The sequence below is a fragment of the Macrobrachium nipponense genome, chromosome 32 (assembly GCF_015104395.2).
Source record: "Macrobrachium nipponense isolate FS-2020 chromosome 32, ASM1510439v2, whole genome shotgun sequence".
Taxonomy (NCBI): domain Eukaryota; kingdom Metazoa; phylum Arthropoda; class Malacostraca; order Decapoda; family Palaemonidae; genus Macrobrachium; species Macrobrachium nipponense.
Window position 1 is genome coordinate 6,677,713 of NC_061094.1, and position 13,756 is coordinate 6,691,468.

General features: G+C 50.1%; 1 protein-coding gene across 3 annotated transcripts in view; it reads left to right on the forward strand.

Annotated features, from left to right (window-relative positions):
- The first annotated feature begins 2,118 nt into the window (after positions 1-2,118).
- The window catches only part of LOC135207199 (uncharacterized), a 65,658-nt gene continuing 54,020 nt past the window's right edge, over positions 2,119-13,756 (forward strand). The window contains exon 1 of one of the 3 annotated variants that reach the window (XM_064238778.1): positions 2,119-2,265. The gene's annotated coding sequence lies outside the window, so the exon portion shown is untranslated. The other 2 variants (XM_064238780.1, XM_064238779.1) reach the window with 2 other exon arrangements.

Below are 13,756 nucleotides of genomic sequence, written 5' to 3' on the forward strand. Positions count from 1 at the left end.
GTGACAAAATAAAGGTCGACCATTTATGATCTTTTGTCAGTCACTAGGATTGCTTCCTAGTACTACCATAGATACCCTTCAGCATCCAACCCACGGCCATCCGTAGGGTTCCAGAGTAGAAAATATGCAGTGAAAACACTAAAACTCTATATACTACTCTTCTATATAAGACGATTTCTCCCAAGCTAACTAAAATCATTGATATGAGAACCACATATAACAGATGTTTGAATATATTATATTCCTGATGAAAAATCTGTTACGTCAGCCTTTGTAGGTAGTAGTATATTATTTCATTCCTCAATTATAACAGTTTTAGATAATCCAAATATTCATATATATTTTTGTTGAATCAGACCTGTAATTAACTTTTTATAAGGTTTCAAGTCTTGTGAAGTGTGTTTTAAAATTTTATGCTTGAATAACATTTATTGTAATTCTGATGATAAGAAAATAATATGTCATACCTACCCCTTATCCCGTATCCTGTACTGAACATCGAGTAACAATACAAACACTGATTATAGAATAGAATATAGAATTTATGCCAAGCGCTGGGACCTGCGAAGTCATTCCGCGCTGAAACGGAATTTGACAGCGAAAAGGTACGAAAGATGTAGTAACAGAAGGATAAACCTCAAAGCCTTTGCACGTGAAACAATTGTTAGGAGAGGGTGGAAAGTGAGACGGAGAAAGCGAATATGAACGGAGGTATAGTAAGAGGAATGAAATTGGTTTACAGCTAGGGGCCGAAGGCACGCTGCAAAGAACCTTAAATAATGCCTACAGTTCACCGGGTAGCAATGATTTTAGGGTGGTTTTTAGCTACCAAAATTCTACAGGTAAATTGCTCAATATAAACAGACCAAAAGATGAGAGAGAAAGAACATGTAGCTAAACCAAAAGAAGGAAGACAGGACTCGAGCTTATGCATATAATGGGCACCCCGTGATTTTCATTACTTATCTATTTGATTAAGCTGGCCTTATGCCAGCACGGGCCTCTTGCTCCTGGGCAGCCCGTAAATTCATGTTTATAATGTAGTGTGACCGTAACAGAATTTTCCTCTCCGAGGAGAAGACGTGATGTCTCAAAACTGTAGTATATGAGAATATACTCGAACGTGTCATTTCTCATATAATTGACAGTTCGAACGTCGATTCTGACAGCAATATTGTTTCAACAAAGTGCTCTGCACGGCTCATCCTGAGATAAGAAGCAATTAAATGTTACCCAACAGCCTCACGATAAAGGTAAAGATCGTATCAAAGTTAACACTCAATTGTCTCAGAAATTTAGCAAATGGGAAATTGAGAGGCAAAGAAAAGTTACTGAAAGGCTATTTGCACAGCTATTTCTGGTACGTCTACCAAGGAATTGTCCTTAAAACTAAAAGCTCCTAACAATAATCTAATAGAATATAGTTAACGAGCAACAAGGCCTGGCCTAAAAATAATATCCAGCTGTCAAACCACAGTTTAAGACAATAATGGTGCTTAAAAAGCGTAACAGTTTAAGACAATAATGGTGCTTAAAAAACGTTACAGTTTTAGACAATAATGGTGCTTAAAAATCGTAACAGTTTAAGACAATAATGGTGCTTAAAAAGCGTAACAGTTTAAGACAATAATGGTACTAGACAATAATACTGTTACGCTTTTTAAAAAGCGTAACAGCATTGTCTACACCAGACTGGGTTAAAAGAGGCACCCAGGATTTAGGAAAAAGTTAAGTTCCATAAAGAATGAAATTAGCGATAAGCGAAAGCTATGAAAGTATCTAAAAAAAGAAAGTTCACACAATACTTGGAAGTATGAACTGGTTAACAGTCCTCCAGCTGTCATTCATGGCGTAATAATAATAAAGAAAATTAAGCAGATAAACCCTGACATTAAAAGCTAGACAGATTCGTCTAGCGGACATATCAAGAAAACGAAGAGGAATCGATAGTTAACACCCTCTTATGTGCAAATCTATCGAGAGAGGAAATTGAAAATAGAAAGGAAGTTCTTAAAGAAAGAAAGGACGTTTTAAAAAATGTGGGAAAAGCTTTAAACAAACTAAAGCGAATGAGGATCAGCGAGAGAATATGGGAGCTGTTTCAAAGGTACAACTCGTCTATTACTACTACTATTCGTCGAGAGTCCTCGACCCTGTACGAAATCGTAATCTATGCCCTCCAAGTATTCCCATAATTCCCGTTTCAGTATTAATGCCGATGTGCCTTTGGCCTTAAAGCTGACCTCGCTCTTCCTTTATAGTCAAGTAAGGTCACCAGTGTTTAATGTAGACAAGTCCAAGTTCTCTTAACCTGCAACGTTCTCCCTTCGTTAAAGGCATACTACCTACTAGGTAATTTATTATAGATTTTTATTAACGTGGCGGCGGATGCACAGCTATATTTAGCTGATAAAATTATTCTTTAAATCATTATTGGGTAGTTCTAAGTATTGTTCTGGACATTTAAATATAATTTTCCTGTGTTACCTACTACTAGTATAGTAATGGTTGATTTTGGATAATTTCTTGACATTTTGTTAGCAAATGACTGACTAGCCTAGGTAGGTATACAAGTCCGGCTTTACTACCTAATGCAGTGAGGGGTCACGATTTACCTATACCTTTGCCCCCCTCCCCCCCAGTTCCCCCAGCCCCCCAGCCAGGTAAGGGCACGCTGTCTGAATTTGGGGTTTGGTTAAGGGGCAGTTCTGGTTAGGTTGATAAAACTTTGGTAGATCTAGGGTACTATTCCGCGGCTGCCTAGACTATGGCATTTGCGGTTATTCTATATAGTTTTACCTCCTGAACAAGAATTTTAAGTAATATTCAGACGACTGTAATTAACCCCTATGGGGCCAGTACTAGCTAAACACAGCAAAATACATTGGACGCCCCAATCCCTAGTGGATGTCGTATCCGTGGTTACGTTCCTTGCAGTCCATGCGGAACTATTCCATAGAATTACCAAAACTTCAAACTAGCCTACTAGCCTAGGTGGGGCTACTTTGGTAGTAGTAGTACCACTGCCTGGTTGCCTACCAGAATAGGGGAAACAACTGACTGGACCAGCTGATCCAGTCTTACCTGCTTGTTGATCCACCCTCCAAAAAAGTACTTTAACACCTCCTGACCTGGAGATGGGCACCTGTTATGAGTCATCGGTGGTGGGAGCAACACCTCGAGACCTCTACTCTCCTTTCGAAGTAAGCAAAAGTACGTTTTCGGAAGGTGGATCAACAAGCGGGCAAGACTGGAACAGCTAGTCTACTCGGTTGTTTCCCCTATATGTTTACGTTCATCCACAAGGATCTTGTGCTGGATGTGGCGCCCATTTTGCACGCAGAATTGAAGTGGCTGAACCTAAAAGGGTGTGTAGGCTACAGTAGTAGTTTCAGGTTTTACTGTTAGGTCATCTTCCTTTGCAAAATGGCTAATGCAGAAATGGGCAACACTAGTGACAAGCCTACTACTACCACAACTGGTAATTCTAGGCAATCAAACTCTGCACGGACTGCAAGGAACATTCCCATGAATACGACGGTCACTAGGGATTGAGGCATCAAATGTATTTGGCTGTGTTTAGTACTAGCCCCTGGGGGTTAATTACAGTTGACCCCCAAAATAAAACAGTAAATTCTTATTAAGCAACCCAAATTCTATATGGAACTGTAATTTCCAAAGAAATACCCGACACGGAGTTATTACTTAGATCTAACCCACACCCTGCTATTTCATTCACTATATCAGTTAATGTGGAAAATGGGCCCTTTGTTTAGCTACCTAGTGTCAGCCCATTGGAGGTGAGAGTAAAAACATAAACAAAAGACTGAATATTATAAATGCAAACAGAAGATGGTAAATTTTACAGTCACCAAGTGGTAGAAACCAGGCCACATTCTTCAGTTTTAACCTGAACTTCCTATTAGGTCTACAGTAGCCTTGACCTCTCACTCTGCATTCACTCCCGAGGTCCATGCTTGAGTCCATAATGTGAGTTTATCCAGATGACCTGCTGCTCGATTGCCTTTAATATTTGCTGCTCTTTAGGCCAAGTGTAGTAAACTCAGTGCTTTTTGGTAGGCCTATACAAGGCAATCAGTGGACAAAAGATGTACCCGTAAGCAATGTATCAGATAGACTTGGACTAAGGCTTCTTTGGTGAAATTGTAGACAGTTGCAGAGATCAACTGATGATAAATTTATGGTAATATTTTAGTTTCAACCATTATGGGAAATCTATTATATTGATATTTTTCCCGAGTAAAGCACGTGATAACAAAACACTTCTTCTCAATACATTATTGTCGCTAATGCATACTTACAGAGAAAAAAAAAGATTAAGTTTTTACCTCGAATTTTTCCTAAGTTGGGAGAGGTGTTTCCTCTACGGTAATGTTTACTTTTAATGAGCCCTCTAACTTACTTTCTTACGCAAACAAAAGCAGTTCCAGTTACTCATTATTGGCTGAGAGGTGTGACATCGTTATGACGTCATGGGTTTCATAACCAATTACGAATGACTTGAGTCGAAAACTAAGTTTCACTAGCATTTCAGCGGAGTAATACAGTTACCTGTCTAGTGTCCACTGGTATCCTTGTTTGACTGAATACTCGAATAATGAAGCAAAAAACGGCATTTTGTCTTCCTGTACCTATGGCAGAGGTAGTGGCTGGCCCTTCTGGCATTAATTTTGACAGACCTTCGATTTCCTACCGATTGTTTGCAGTGCAATGTGGTCGTCGGGTACCTGGCCACTTCCTACTTTAAGTTGCATGTCAGGGAACCTTGCAACGGCTTCACGTTTTCCCTCAAAGCACCAGCACATTTTTATCAACCAACAGTTTAAGGTAAGCTTCATTAATTTATAGAGTATATTATAATGGTGGTAGTATAACGATGTATACAGCAGTACCATCACTTTGGATTTGGTTTGATGGATGTTAGGTAGTGGCCTTAAGGGGGGTCGCAGGGGGCGGAGCCCCCCCGCTAGGCCTAGGTAGGGGTCAACAGGGCCCTAGTAAGGTTAGGTGGTGTATTAGGTTCGGTAGTGCCCCGAAAATCACTGTGGCCTTAAGGGGGGGTCGCAGGGGCAGAGCCCCCCCGCTAGGCCTAGGTAGGGGTACAGGGGCCCCTAGGTTAGGTTAGGTGGGTTTGTTAGGTTCTGTGGTGCCCTGAAAATTACTGTGGCTTTAAGGCGGGGGGTCGCTGGGGGCCCTACCCCCCTCCCCCCCCCGGTAGGCCTAGTTAGGGGTATGGGGGAGGGGTGCTGGAACATTAATTATTCATTTATTGCAAATATCATTCAATGCCCCAACACCCTCCCCCCCCTTCCCCCACCCAAAACCCCGGTTCCCAAAGGGTGGTCCCCATAATTGGTGGGATGCACTAGGGTATACATAGTAAATCTCTAAATCGGTTGGTTTGCAGTCAAAATAAACGTTAAATTCATTGAAACCACACTATTTCTGATGCAACAAATATATTTTTATTGCATTTTTCCAAATTTGGCTGAAACTAAAAATTTACCAAATTTATTGCTGGTATAGGCCAGACTGGCTTGGGCTACCAGAATAGATAGCATGCTGTGATGCTTTTAATTCCCAGCCATATACATTAACCTAATATTTTAATGTATGACACTTACCTGGCAGGTATATATATAGCTATATTCTCTGTTCCACCTGGCAGAAATTTTCAAAACTCGCGGCAAACGCTAGTAACCTATTAGTAGTTCAGGCAACCACCACCCCGTTACCGTGGGGCTAGCGCTAGGAACCGTTCCCAATTGGGCCAAATTTTCTCTGCCAGCCGAACCGGCAACATTGTTGGTGGTTCCCTGCTAGGATTTTCATTCTCGTTGCTGACTTTTCATGGATTTTTGGTATTGTACTCGGAAACGTTAGCTTGGCATTCGCTTTAGATTGTACTTTAAGATGTCGGATATGGAAGTATGCTTAGAGTTTTTGTGTAAATGAGGGGTGTAAGGTAAGGTTGCCGAAAGCTTCGGTCGACCCTCATACTATTTGTAAGAAGTGTAGAGAGAATGTACTTGGGAGAATAGGGTGTTGAATGTGAGAATTTATCAGAGAAGGAGTGGAAGATATTTATGAAATATGTTGAAAGGCTTGAGAAAGATCGTGTAAGGAGATCTGTTTCTCGTAGTGAGAAGTCGAATTCTTCTAGCAAAAGGAGTGAATGTGTTTCCTCTCCAGCTCCTTCTAACGTAGAATTGGTAGTTCCTTCTCCCCAGGTATCTCCTGCGCCCGCTGCTGTATCGGAGGAGGCAAACGATACACAGATTGTTAAGGTGTTCGCTGCCCTTGCGTCCATGGGCGACCAGATACAGCGACTTACGGATAAAGTTAGTGCTTTTGATGTCAGTGGGAGCCAGACTTCAAGGTTTTTGGGAAGTTTGGCAGAACATGAAGGCAGATCCCTGGGCTGTCAACGTAGCTCGGGAAGGGTACAAGATTCCTTTCTTGAAGAGACCTCCTCTCGCAACATCTCCGAGAGCCCTCGGGGCAAATTACAACGATTTAGTGAAGAAAACGGCTCTGTGGGAGCAAGTAGCTTCCATGCTAGAGAAAGGAGCCATAGAACCTGTTCTGGATCACGAATCTCCGGGATTTTACAACCGGTTGTTCCTGGTTGCAAAGTCCTCGGGAGGTTGGAGGCCAGTTCTGGACGTAAGTCAACTGAATCTTTTCGTAGAAAAGACCAAGTTGTTCCGACACGGCATACAAACCTTCGGTCCTTTTACAATAGGAAGGTACTAGCGGCAGCTGGATAGGTCGTAAGCTTTCGAACAAGGGGTTCGGTAGTTAACTGCTTGTCCGACAGGCGCGCGCGCGCGACTGGGAGGTAAACAAATCACTTTTGCTTTCGGCCTCACAGCGAGTGGACGTGTGTGTTCGACGCTCTCTGCCCGCTTCTCGTCGTTTGCTTTCCTGAGTATATGGTTGTGTTTGTGTATGAAAGAATCATTGTAAGTACAATCATTTCTCTCTTTCTAATTAATTGTGATTTATTGGTCAACGATGGAATCTCCTCGCCTCGCTACCCCACGGAGACTATGCCCGGGTACCGAAGGGCGTAAATGCGGAAAGTTCCGCTCATTCCCGGAGATTGACCCTCATATTTTGTGCGCTCGGTGTCGGGGGCGCGAATGCACCCGAGCCGAGCCATGTGAAGTTTGTAATAATTGGTCGGAGGCGCAGTGGACTTTGTATGAGGGCAGGAAGAAGCGAAGGCCTGCAAAGGAGTCGTCGGAAAGCTCTCCCGCGACTCCTTTGGTTACGGACACTTCGTCTTCTTTCCTGCCGCCCGCTCAGCTTCCACGTTTGGCGCCTTCCCCTTCGGGGGGGGTTTCTAGGTCCTTCTCCTCACCTGACTTGTCGAGTGTGGAGGAGGGCGCTAGATACCCTGACGTCGAGTTGTACTCTGGGTCCTCTATCCGTTCGTCTTCGCGCGAGCGGGTAGAGGATCCTCCTAATCACCCGACTTTTGCTTCCTCAGGTGCGGTTGCCGTGAAGGACGACCTCGGACAGGTGTGGGCATCGTTGGGGCTGCAGGGCGTGCCGAGTGTCCAGGGGCTGCTCTACCATCTCGCTGGCTCCGTGGCGGTCACCCATGCGACGGTTACGACGACCACCACGACCCTTACAACACCTGGCTACGCTTCACCTCCTCACCTGGTGTACACCCCGCACGCGGTCTCTGTAACACCTACTACATCGGTGCAGGGGCCAGTCGCCGTACCTCGGGGGAGTGTGATGCCGCCACCTGGGTTTGCCGTGCTGCCGCGACGGACTTCGTGTGCCCGAAGAGCTCGCCCCTGGACCTCCCACCAGTACCAAGGATGTCTGTGCCGCTGGTCCGTCCATCTGGACCGCCTGCACAGCCTGCCGTACCTGCCCGTACCTGCCCAGCGCCGTTCACGAACGTGACGTTGACCACTGCTGCCGTTCCTGTACCTGCTCCTGCCGTCTCTACTGCCGTTCCTGTGATGCCTGCACCTGCTGACGTTGTTCCTGTTCCTGGCGCCGCTGCTCCCGATGCTGATCTGTTCGGACAGGTGCGTCCGGGCCCTGTTGCTTCGGCAACAGCAGCCCCGGCTCCGCTCTGGATGACAGATCTGACGTCGGTCCTGAGGAGGTTGACGAAGACCAAGAAGAAGAAGAGGAGGAAGGTGTCGTCGTCGTCTTCATCGTCTTCTTCGTCGTCGTCGTCGTCTGCCGCCTCTTCCCCTTCTTCTTCTAAGGCTCCCCCGCCGAAGAAAGAAGAAGGTCGCCTCCCCCCCCCCTAAGAAGTCTCCTTCGGGAACTTCTAAGGGCCCGTCTCGCTCTGTGAGAGGGGGGTTCTTTTCCGCTTCGTCACCCTGCTCCTTCGGGGCGAGGACCCGTCTCTTCTTCCGCAAGGAAGAAGACTACGGGGACCAGAGGAGTGCCGGATAACACCGGCACTTCCTCACCTGCTGTTAGTGGTTCGGCCACGGCCAGCAGGGTCCGTCTCGGCCTCTCGTTCGCGAGAGGTACCGAGTGTACGGTCGCCTAACAGCGGCCGTGCACCAAGAACCAGACCTCTGAGTCCGCTCAGCGTCAGGTTCACGGCACGGAGCGGAAGACTGGTGACAGCCGCTCACTCGACTCTCACCAGACCAGCTCTCGCTCTCGCGGCGAGCAGCTGGCTACCCTGGGCGGACGTGACGGTCCATGACCGGCCACGGGCTGAGGCTGGGAAGAGGTCCCCCCGTTCGACCGGCACCCCAGCCACGGCTGGTACCAGCGAACTGACGCACCGTGAGGATACGCACCGGTCTCACCGTGACAGTGGAGCTCGCCGGTCGCCTGACCGTTCACTCTCACAGAGAGCGATCGGGTACGGCGACCAGCACCAGCTCCTCTGACACACGAGACCGGGGCCGCTGTTCTCGGTCCAGCCGTTCTCCACAGCGAGACGGCTCGACTAGGTCTGCAGCTCGATCGCCCCCGCGGGTTGGCGATCGCCTGCAGTCTTCCAAGCCCACTGGTTCTGCCAGCGATCGAGGAGGAGCGTCAGGTCTGCCTCTCCCATACCTTCAACCTCCTCGGGTTTACACCGGGAGGGGCGAGGTATTGAGGAGTGATCGGGAGGGGTGCGCCCCTCAGGATCCCACCACGTCGTCGTACGTACCAGGCACGGTTCTCGGACCAGCCAGGTCGTACGCACAAGTGGTTGGAGGAGACCGAGAGGGGTCTGTCGCTGTTCCTCCCCTTGAGGGAGGAGGGTCTCGGGAGATGCTCCTGTTTGAGGGACTGGATGGTCCGACTCCGCAGGACGCAGTCACTCCTGAGATCCAGAGGAACTTTGCCGAGGTTATTGCGCTGATTCGTCAGCACAACGACCTCGCGGAAGGATCGCCGCTCCCACCATCCGAGCCCACGTCCCGGCTCGAGTCGTTCTGGGGCCCGAAGAGGGAACCCAGACCGACGGTGGGTTTGCCGCGTTCTGAGCTTGCGGACTCAGTGCTGGACCAGGTTGAATCGCTTGTCTCCGGACAAGACTGTTCGCTCAAGTCTGGCAGGTCGAGCAAGCTGCTTCCACCTCCTCTGCTGCGACAGCGGCGTTTAGCGTGCCATCTGAAGACCCGATGCCGCCCAAACAGGTGAAACCCGGAGTAGCCAGGCTGACTCCGGGTGTGCTCTGCAGCAGCTCCTGTCCGAGAACCTATGGTTCTCGCAGCAAGAGGCACTCGGCCTGGAATAATATAACGCCATGGCAGCTTTTCCAGGCCGTCTCCTGGCTAGATCTGTGGTCCCTCACAGTATCTAAGGTCGCAGCCAACTCCGGGGGAATTTCTCCGAAGATGACTCGGCCTTTAGGAGACTTTGCCAGTCTGGAGGAAGGGCCATCTCCTTCCTTGCCCACCAGACGGTGAACCTGTGGGCCAACCTGGTTTCTCCGACGAAGGACGCTGTTCCTTACTCGGGTTTCCAGGCGGCCGGGCGTGAAGCGGCGTTGGGACTTCGCAACGGACCTTTACGGAGTTCCACGTCTCTCTTCCCAGGAGAGATGGTGGACGCTGCGGTGGACAGACGGCGCACTGACGACAGTGACCGTCTGGTTCACCAGGCAGTCTCGAAGGCTTCTGGGCAGCCTCGGACTGCTTGGCCAAGTCTAAGAGCTCGGCTAGCGCTTCCTCGGTGGCTAAGCGGTAGCTGCGTCGAACCCGCCCCGGGGAAAGACCTCTCTTGTCTTCTTCCGACTTCTACCAAGGGGAGCCGTAACCAGCCCTCCTCCCAGCCCTCCTCCTCCCGTGGAGGCTCTGGGAAGAAGTCGAAGAAAGTGGGGGGAAACGCTAGGGACGGCGTTCCCCCTCACCTGCTGCCGGAAGTGGGGGGGGTGCCTGGCCAGCCATTGGGCAACTTGGCAGCGCTACGGCGCCGAGACCTGGATTGTAGATGTCCTTCGGGAGGGATATCTATTACCTTCGAATCTCGGCCACCCCTCACCTCCAACCCGGTCCAACAGCATCGTACGTTCCAGGGTCATCGAAGGACGTAGCATTGAGACAGGAGATCAAGACCATGCTGAGGCAAGAGAGCTGTAGAAAATCGTCACGGATCAGTCACCGGGCTTTTACAGTCGACTCTTTCCTGGTGGAAAAGTCGAACGGTGAGGCTGGCGCCCGGTGATAGATCTCTCTCCCCTGAACGGTTTGTTCGCCAGACCCGTTGGTTCACGATGGAGACGGCACGCTCAGTGCTCGACTCCATCAGGGAGAACGATTTCATGCTTTCAGTGGGACTTGAAGGATGCGTATTTCCAAATACCCATTCATCAGTCCTCCAGAAAGTACCTCCGCTTCATCCTCGACGGGACGGTGTACCAGTTCAGGGCACTTTGCTTCGGTCTCTCAACCGCCCCACAGGTGTTCACGCGAGTGTTCACTCTGGTGTCTGCTTGGGCCCATTTCGCACGGGATACGTCTGATGAGGGTATCTCCGACGATGGTTAGTCCTTGGCGAGCTCCAACCCGCTCGCAGTTGCTACAGGACTAGGGATCGACTGCTCAGTTCTGTCGCGATCTGGGGATCGTTGTGAACTTCGAAAAGTCCGATCTCGAGCCCAAGCAGAGGATGAAGTACCTGGGTATGCTGATCGACACGGTTAGCAGGGCGAGTCTTCCCCGCAGACTCGCGGATCAGCAGATTCAGGGAGGCAGCCAAACCAGGTTCCTGTCTACGGCAGGAACCAGGTAGCTCAGCGATGGCAAGTCGTGATAGGAACATACTGTCGTCACTCGAGAAAGTAGTCCCTCCGTTCGTCTTCACCTGCGGTCTCTTCAGTGGAGACTAAAGGAGAGTTGGTTCACAGGCGACGGATCCCCAAGCTTTCCAGTGTCACTGACACCGGAGGTGAGGCAGGACCTAGCCTGGTGGCTGGACGACAGGAACCTCTTAAGAGGGGTGCCTCTGCGCACTCCCCCCCGGACATGCAGCTGTTCTCAGACGCATCGACCGAGGGATGGGGCGCACACCTGGAGGAGTTGCTGACTTCAGGAGTGTGGGACGAGAACGACAAGCACCTTCACATCAATGTACTGGAACTCAAGGCAGCGTTCCTCGCTCTCCAAGAGTTCCAGGACCGCTTGATGGGGACACTCAGTGGTGTTGATGTGCGACAACACCACGGTGGTGGCCTACGTCAACAAACAGGGGGGCCTAGTGTCTCTCCCGTTGTACCAGTTGACTCGGCAGGTGCACGAGTGGGCCGAGGCACACTCAATAGAGCTGTCGGCACGCTACATTCCAGGGAAGAGGAATGTAGTAGCAGACAAGCTCAGCCGTCGGGATCAGGTGATAGGGACCGAATGGTCTCTCACCAGGACGTGGCGGAAAGGCTCTTCGACCTGTGGGGGGGCGACCAGTCGTGGATCTGTTCGCCACCCGGCGGACAACAGGAAGCTCCAGGTGTTCTTCTCGGCCGTGCCGGACCCATGGGCAGCTGCAGAGGACGCTTCTTCAACACCCGTGGGACAACCTCTTCGTCTATGCCTTTCCCCCGCCCCCTTCAGCCTGATTCGCAAGGTGATCAGTCGAGCACTGGTACACCCCGAATCTCAGGATGATCCTGGTGGCTGTGGCCATTTGGTATCCGGACCTGCTGGCTCTTCTCGCAGGAGAACCGAGAGAGATTCCCCCTTGGCACAACCTTCTCGCCCAGCCACACGTCGAGCGGTACCACCGAGCAGTCCAGTCCCTACGTCTTCACGGCTGGCTGTTATCCACCATCTCTTGCGAACGAGAGGCTTTTCTCGTAGCGCAGCAGCAGAGATGGCTGGAAAACGTCCGTCAGTCCTCTGCAGCTGTGTACCAGGGGAAGTGGGCCGTCTTCTGTGGTGGTGTCGTAGACGGGGTCTATCTCCTCTCAGAGCCACTCTTCAGCAGGTAGCGGATTTTCCTCGTTTTTCTTCGCCGAGAGAAGCTCCTCTCAGTCCCCACAGTCAAAGGATACAGAGCCGCCTTGGCTCTCGTCCTGAAACTGAGGGGATTGGACATCTCGAACTCGTTCGAGATCTCCTTGGCTTATGAGGAGCTTCGAAAGGTCTTGCCCACCCAGGGAACTCAGGCCCCCTGCGTGGGATGTGACTCTCGTCCTTAGGAGTTTGACTCGAACGCCGTTCGAGCCACTCCGAGAGTCGTCAGACAGGGATCTGACCCTCAAGACCCTCCCTTCTTTGCTGGCCCTGGCATTGGCGAAGAGAGTAGGGGAACTTCATGGTCTTTCCTATGATGTACGACACTCCAGGGGATGGGGATCTGTGACGCTCGATTTCGTCCCGAACTTCGTTGCGAAGACTCAGAAACCGTCGATCCCTGACGACAGGTTCGAGTCATCACGATTCCCTCCCTATTGGACTTCACCGATAATGATGCGGATGAGATGCTGCTTTGTCCTGTGAGGGCGCTACGGCACTATCTGAAGAGAACTCGACACCTCAGGCCTGAGTGTCGACGCCTCTTCGTTAGCACCGGGGTAACCAAGAAAGAAGTATCCAAGAACACTCTTTCATTCTGGCTGCGTGAGGTCATCAGGAGGGCTATGAGGGCTGATGGTAGTGACGACATCCGTACGTCCCGTCCGAAGAGGCTCACGAACGGTCCCAGTAAAGTATTGGCCCCTCGTTGGGCGGTTTCGGTAAGAACTTCTACCTGTTGGCGCAGGTTCCTGAAGGTCGAGGGGTCTGGTCTAACCAGACTACCTTTACGTCCTTCTACCTTCGGGATATTGCCCACAGGTCCTGGATACCTTTTCCTTGGGACCCGTGGGGTGGCTGCTCAACAAGTTGTGTAGCTAACCCAGACCCTCGCAGGCTGAAACAGCATCGAGTCCTGGTGTGACTCTGTGGATGGATGTGTGAATGAGTGAGTGACTGGCTCCCTCTTCCCGTCTTTCCTACTCCTCTACCTGTGGGCAGAGGGCCACGGTCGTCACTACGCTGGATGAGGACGAGATGCAGGTGAGCTATATGACAGAGCCCCATCCTATCCCTTTCACTAGGGATAGGAGCAGAATATCCACCACTTCCTTCTACAAGGGGGGGAAGTGGATGCCTACAAGAGTCAAACCCATGACTTTATATTTGCTCCTGTACAGGAACAAGTTCTTACATTGCTGGTACGAAGAGATACGCTTGCCTCTCTCTTAGTACTCGGTCCAGAGGTCTGACCATTGATCCTGCGGTGAACACACGATCAATCGGACAGAGGCTTG